The sequence below is a fragment of the Myodes glareolus genome, chromosome 20 (genome assembly GCF_982192425.1).
Source record: "Myodes glareolus chromosome 20, mMyoGla1.1, whole genome shotgun sequence".
Taxonomy (NCBI): Eukaryota; Metazoa; Chordata; class Mammalia; order Rodentia; family Cricetidae; genus Myodes; species Myodes glareolus.
The window spans coordinates 49,405,159-49,412,079 of NC_142045.1; the positions used below are offsets into that span (position 1 = coordinate 49,405,159).

Sequence of the window (6,921 nt, forward strand, 5' to 3'; positions counted from 1 at the left end):
GGCTTCTTACTAACTCTTACAACTTATAATAGCCCCTGATTCTTGTCTGTGTTAGCCGTGTGGCTTGGTACCTTATTTAGAGAGGCAGTCACATCTTGCTTTTTTTGTTGCTGGGCCAGGATTGCAGAGGAATGGGCTTCCTTCTTCCCAGAATTCTCCTGTTCTCATTGATCCACCTCTACTTCCTGTCAGGTTGTCCCACCTATACTTCCTGCCTGACTACTGGCCAATCAACATTTATTTAAAATATAATTGACAGAATACAGACCATTGTCCCATACCACTTCCCTTTCTTCTTTTTTAAAAAAACAAGAATTCTGAATCTAATATCCTTTGTTTAGCTTTTCTCCTGACCATTAACCATAACAACTTGTAACCAACATCCTAAACAAAGGAAAATATCCATAGTCCATTTTTTGGGAATATGGGCATAGTTTTTTATGGTACTTCCTTTTGGTTGGGGGTGCTGATAATCTTATGGGGACCTAAAGAAATTTTATAATTATCATCAAGTCATGACTAGCGTATCCTGTGAGGCTTGATCATCTCAGGCAACAGTCTTGAATCTGTTCTGGATGTAGAACTCAGACATCTGGGCCATTTGCTCCTATTGGAGATTTCTCAGGTGATCTTCCTTGATCAAACCTGATTTTTCTTAACTCAGAATGAATCCACAGTCTCTCATTCTCTGTGGAAAAAAAAAAGCAAAATCTCTTCTCCAAAGTAACATATTTTAAGTCAAAGTATTTTCAGAATACCTATCTTGGATCAATTCAGGAGCATTTATAAACAAATATCTTTTAGCAGCTGTTGCTCCTTTCTTAGCATTCAAACTATTCAAAGAGAACATAATAACATACAGTATCCAGACTCTCTGTGTATTTTCATCTTTACATGGCTTTATTTTTAAACTCTATTTCTTTTATTTTTATTTTTTGACTTTTTGAAACAGTTTCTGTGTATCTTTGTCCTGGAATTCACTGTGTAGACCAGGTTGTCCTTGAACTCACAGAGATCCTCCTGTCTCTGCCTCCCAAGTGCTGGGATTAAAGGAGTGTGCCACCACACCTTGAATTCACAGAGGTCTGCCTGCCTCTGTCTCCCAAGTGTTGGGATTAAATGTGTGTACCACCACACCCAACTATTCTCTTTCTTCTTTTTATTTTAAGAACTTTAACCTTTTTCTTTTCTCTTCCAAGCCTGCATATATATTTTTAAACACATTGTAAACCATTTAGAGGTTTTCTTTGCCTTTGAATCTATCTTTTTATCTGTATATTTATCTGTATATCTCTCTTTTTCTGATCACATGAGTTTTTATTTGCTAAGCAATATACAGAGTATTAAAGGCATGGCTTTGACGGATGGATCCAACCCAATTTTTAGCTTTCTAAGATTCCAACATCATTGTGGAGGTATGGCCAGAGTCATGTTTATTGCCACAACTCTTTGGCATTTCAAGGTCTCTGCCACCAAATAAGCTCCAGCAGTCTGCTCACAAACCACATTCAAATGCTCTGTAGCTAGATCTCCTGCCTGAAGGAGTCAGAGTTTGCACTGGCAGGATGGCCCAGAAAGCTGGTGTTTTAAAACAGTGCAGCTTTTTTCCTGCTATGGCTGAAAACCAAAAAGTATGCAACCAGCTTTTCATCAACACCATTTAAGTGTTTCGTGGCAGGACCTTTTAAAAGAACTGCAAGGGTTTACAGCTAAAACTGAGTCAGGAAGGCTCTCTTAAATAAGACACATTTGCCTCTAGAAAACAGAGCCCACCTGAGAAAATGCTGCTATCAGTAAGATGTGCTTAATTCTTTTTTTTTGTCTAGAATTACTTATCAAGCTCTCTCGGGCTTTATGTAGATGCAGTTGTTCACATAGGTGCCATTTGTTGTTGGGGATTCTGCCCTGCCCAGTTCCTACAATTGTTAAGTCCCAAAGAAATTACATAAAGGTCTACATTAGTTATAAACTGATTGACCCATTAGCTCAGGCTTCTTACTAACTCTTACAACTTAAAATAGCCCATGATCTTGTCTGTGTTAGCTGTGTGGCTTGGTACCTTATTCAGAGAGGCAGTCACATCTTGCTTTTTCTGTGGCTGGGCCAGGATTGCAGAGGTACGGGCTTCCTTCTTCCCAGAATTCTCCTGTTCTAATTGATCTGCCTCTACTTCCTGTCTGGTTATCCCATCTATACTTCCTGCCTGGCTCTGGCCAATCATCATTTATTTAAATATAATTGACAGAATACAGACCATTGTCCCACACCACCTCCTGGGTTTTATAAATGTAAAATTCCATTTATACTTTGTAATTAGTGAGCATATTATGAGGAGCCATTTTCAAGGGCAATTATATTTTGTTTTCTATTATTGACCCTGATTGACAATTTTCCAGAAGATAAATGTACTAATCAGGATGAACTCAGTTATGCTGAGAGGATCTGGGTAACCTTGTACTTTGCTGATGGAAACTGAGATGTGTGTGATTAGTTCACAACCCTCCAACCCTATCTTCCAACTCCTGAACCCAGTTGGGGGTGAGCAGGGCCACTCCCCCCCCCAAAAGAATGTTGAGTTACATTCTTATGGGAAACATCACAACCAGCTACAGAACCTTGAATGCTGTGGCTAGGGCAACCTCTGACTCAGGTATCACTTGTGAGGCTTGCCTCTCTTGTGTTAGCTGCGCGGTTAAGGCCTGGTGTCTTATAGTGACTAGGACAGTCTGTCTGATTTTGATGTCCTGGGTCTTTAGCCACTTAGTGTGCCCTAGAGGGACTTTTCTAAGGAAGTAGTTGTAGAACTCCACGGGTTTTCCCACAGTGGACCCTGGTGAACTGCCAATACTTGATAATTCACCAATCAGTTACCAACGCTGCCCACTCAACTGGCTTCATACTTTGACTAACCTTGATACCCCAATCAACTCTCTTTTTGAAGAAAAGGTATTCTGAACTCTTCATTCTGTGACCAGATAAGTTTCTGATCTTGAACCAACTTGTGGATTTTACATTTACTGGAGTAAGTGGTTCTCCCAACATAGTGGTCAGGCACCCAACACAGGCAATCCAGGCAGTGATTCCATGTGGCAACCAGGACCGTGTTGGATGGAGAAGAACCCTGATGCTTCCAGACAATGTAGAAAAAGGAAACAGCAGGATGAAGGAGGCACGGAGTTGGATTCTGAACTTTTGGGACATGGTGGGAAACTGAAACGCCAGGATGAGGGTAGAACGGATTGGGAGTTTGAAGAGCCCAGCAAGGCTTGGATAGCTCAGGAACAGCAAGACCTATGGCTTCAAAATCAACAGCCAGTCAAAGAGCAGCCACGGAAACCCCAGGAAGAGAGTCCAAAACAGCTAAAGCCCCTGGAGTGGGCCAAAGGTCCATGGGAGCAGGGTGTAACTGAGAGAAAGTCTGCTGATTGTGGCAAGGGTCGTAAGCAGCCCTATTGTGTCATGGAGGAATTTGCCCAAGACCATCAAAGGGAAAAGTACCGAAAGTTACAACAGCACCTTCAACACAATGGTGACACAAACTCTGACCCACCCAGGGCTCACACAGCCCTCATGGATACTTTGAACACCAAAGGTTGTGGGAAAGAGCAGAGTCATGGATCCAGTCCAACTCAGTGTGATCCTAAACAATCTGTTGCTGTTGCCACAAGAGAATGTCTGTCACCAGACAATAGAGTAAATATGTCTACCGAGGAAACATCTGATACACAGAACGAAGATGGAGTAACCCTTGAAGAAAGAAGACGACACCACTTGGAGTCTGACTTGCAAAGAACACAGGCTCAAATCCTGCATAGTGGCAGCAGCAGGTTACTCCCCAACAAGATGCCCATATTTACTACAGAGAAAAAACCTGTTCAAGGCCAGGGAAAGGGCAGAGGAACAGACGAAGTCCTTGATGTTACCGAGGACATGGAAAAAGAAATCAAGAAGGCACTAGGCCCAGGACCCCAAGAGGAAATCTTAAGTAGTGCATTTAAATTGAAAATTACTAGAGGAGATATCCAGACACTAGAGACTGGTCAGTGGCTTAATGATGAGGTAATTAATTTTTACATGAATCTTCTGGTTCAGCGAAATGACACTGAAGGCTACCCTGCTCTTCATGTGTTTAGCACTTTTTTCTACCCTAAGCTAAAAAATGGCGGCTACAGTGCTGTTAAAAGATGGACTAGAGGAATAAATCTATTTGAAAAGGAAATTATTTTTGTGCCTATTCATCAGAAGGTACATTGGAGTCTAATAGAAATCGACCCAAGGAAACGCAGTATTTTGTATTATGACTCAATGGGACACACAGGGCAGAGTATCTGTGAGACCATCTTTCAATATTTACAAAATGAGAGCAAGACTCGAAGGAACATGGAGCTGGACCCTTTGGATTGGAAGCAATACAGCATGACATCAGCGGAGATTCCTCAACAGCTGAACGGGAGCGACTGTGGCGTATTTACCTGTAAATATGCAGATTATATTTCTAGAGACCAACCTGTCACCTTTTCTCAGCAGCACATGCCCCTCTTTAGGAAGAGGATGGTATGGGAGATCCTGCACAGTCACTTGCTGTAACAACATCCTCCCGGTTGCTATGTAACCCTGTATTTTTCCATTGATGCTTCTACACACGTCATTCAAGATGGGTTAAAAATATTTAAAACAGATACTGAGCTGTCCAAAACGCATAGAGCCAGCCCACTCTCTTCAATGTAGTCCTAATTTGCAGAGTCCTGCCCAGTGCTGCCTGTAGGATGCTGTAACTACCGCAAGCTTAGGAACTGCTGTTCAACCCTCATAAGAACACATGCTCAAAAATACTGTTTCAATGTTGGATTTAATTTATGAATTTTTTTTTGTCTTCTGGTCTCCCCATGATTGTTTGTTTTCATAAACCCATTTGCAAATCTTGGCAGTTGTTTTCCAATATCCTGTAACTCACAACTCAAAAACTTGTACAAAACCTTGTGTACACTGTTTATCTCTGAAAGGAATACCCATTATAGTGTTATTCCCGCTGAAGACCAGGAGGGACATCAACAAGAGGAGGCAGGCAGTGTTGACTAGCTTCTCTAATGCTGAAGTTGGATCTGTTAAATTGAGGCTGGGGGTGTGTTTTTATGTATTTTTTAAGTTTGAATTACTACAAAAAAAGAAAGGAAAATGAATTGTACAGGCTGAATCTTTTCTGACCCATCAAACTCTATTGGACTTGCGTAGGTGGTAGACATATGTGACCATAAGATGTGGGCAAGCTACTGTCTGCCTGTAAAGGACTAATGTAGACCTGTGTAGTCATAGGATGTGGCCAAACTGTTGTCTGCCTGCCCAGGACTGTAAAGACAAGCATCATGATTTTTCAAAGACATAGTCTTTACCAGAATTAAGAAGACACACTTCAGTTTTGGAAATTTATTAGAAATAACTTTAATGGTAAATATCCATTATTATCTCATGTCTCATTGAATCCAAACCTCAGCTTTGCTAGGGCTATGTTGAGTTATTTGAAAAGCTTCATTTGATTTAAAATATGTTTTCCATTTAGTTTGTTAGATTAATAGGGCTAAATTCCATTACCTTTGTGGAAGTGGGGATTTCATGTTTAACACTGATATTTACAATTATACAATAATCTTTTTTGTGTGTGATAAACTTGTATTTAACTTTTCTGTTCATTATGTTACAGTTGTGTTCATGCAATTTTTATGTAATAAAGTTTAAATTTGTTAAAAAATAAAAAGAAAATAAAAAGTATACTATAAATTGTCATTCTGAATGTTTTTCTTTCTTCCTGAAGAATTTCCCTCAAATTTAAGCTCATGAATATGGGTATATATGTCAGGACATTTTAAATATTCTCTTTCTAAGAATAAACAATGTAGAACTTTGTTGGAAAAGTATGTCACTGGTGGGCTAGGGTTTTGAGTGTGTATTGTCTCTCCACTTTCCTGTTATCTCTGTCTGATCCCAGTGTATGAATGAGAATGTGATCAGCTGTTTTCTTGCTCCTGCTCTCAGCCTTCCCCTGTCTGTTGCCATGACTTCCCTGTCATAATGGAAGCTGCCTCTCTAGAATCACAAACTAAATAAAAAGTTTTCTTTAAGTTGTTTTTACTGTGCTATTCTAGCACAGCAAGAGACAAGTAACTAATATACCCATCTCCTTACTCTTCTAGTAATTTTTCATTTGCCCTGTCTTCTTCAAGCCATCTGCTAGCCTTGTCCTTCCACATCACAGAACTGCATTGTAGCCATTGCAGAAGTAATACCATTTGACCCTACAACCTAGTTTACAAAGCTATGGACATTAGACATAAGGTATGAATGGCCATATGACCTATGCATTATTGATAGATCTTTTCCTATCCAAATGACTCAATTATAATCCTTTCCTGAGTCAGAAACTTAGCATAAAAGCATAATCATTATTTTAGATATTTGACAGAATACTCTCAATTAGAAAATTAAATGAGGCGACTTTCATTTTCACCAGGACTGAGTATCCAGTTCCAGACTGTGGTGGGGTGACTGAGAATGCCCCCATAGTCTCATGTATTTGAATACTCACTCCCCAGTTGGTGGAATAATTTGGGAAGGATTAAGAGGTGTGGCCTTGTTGGAGATGTGTCACTGAGGATGGCCTTTGAGGTTTCAGTAGCCCATGCCGTTCCCACTTAGCACTCTCTCCTCCCTCCCCCTACTTCTCTTTCACTATCCCTTTTTCTCCCCCCACAAATGCCTTATTCATCATATATAAGCTCCCAGCCACTGCTCCACTGTCCACTGCCATGAATGCTGACATGGTTCATGCTATGATGGTCACGGACTCTAAACCTCTGGACCTATGAGCCCCAAATTAAATGTTTTCTTTTATAAGTTGTCTTGGTCACGCTGTTTGTCACAGAAATA

General features: G+C 40.4%; 1 pseudogene; it reads left to right on the forward strand.

Annotated features, from left to right (window-relative positions):
• The first annotated feature begins 2,647 nt into the window (after nucleotides 1-2,647).
• Nucleotides 2,648-5,650, forward strand: LOC125397497 (sentrin-specific protease 2 pseudogene; annotated as a pseudogene).
• Nucleotides 5,651-6,921: the final 1,271 nt, after the last annotated feature.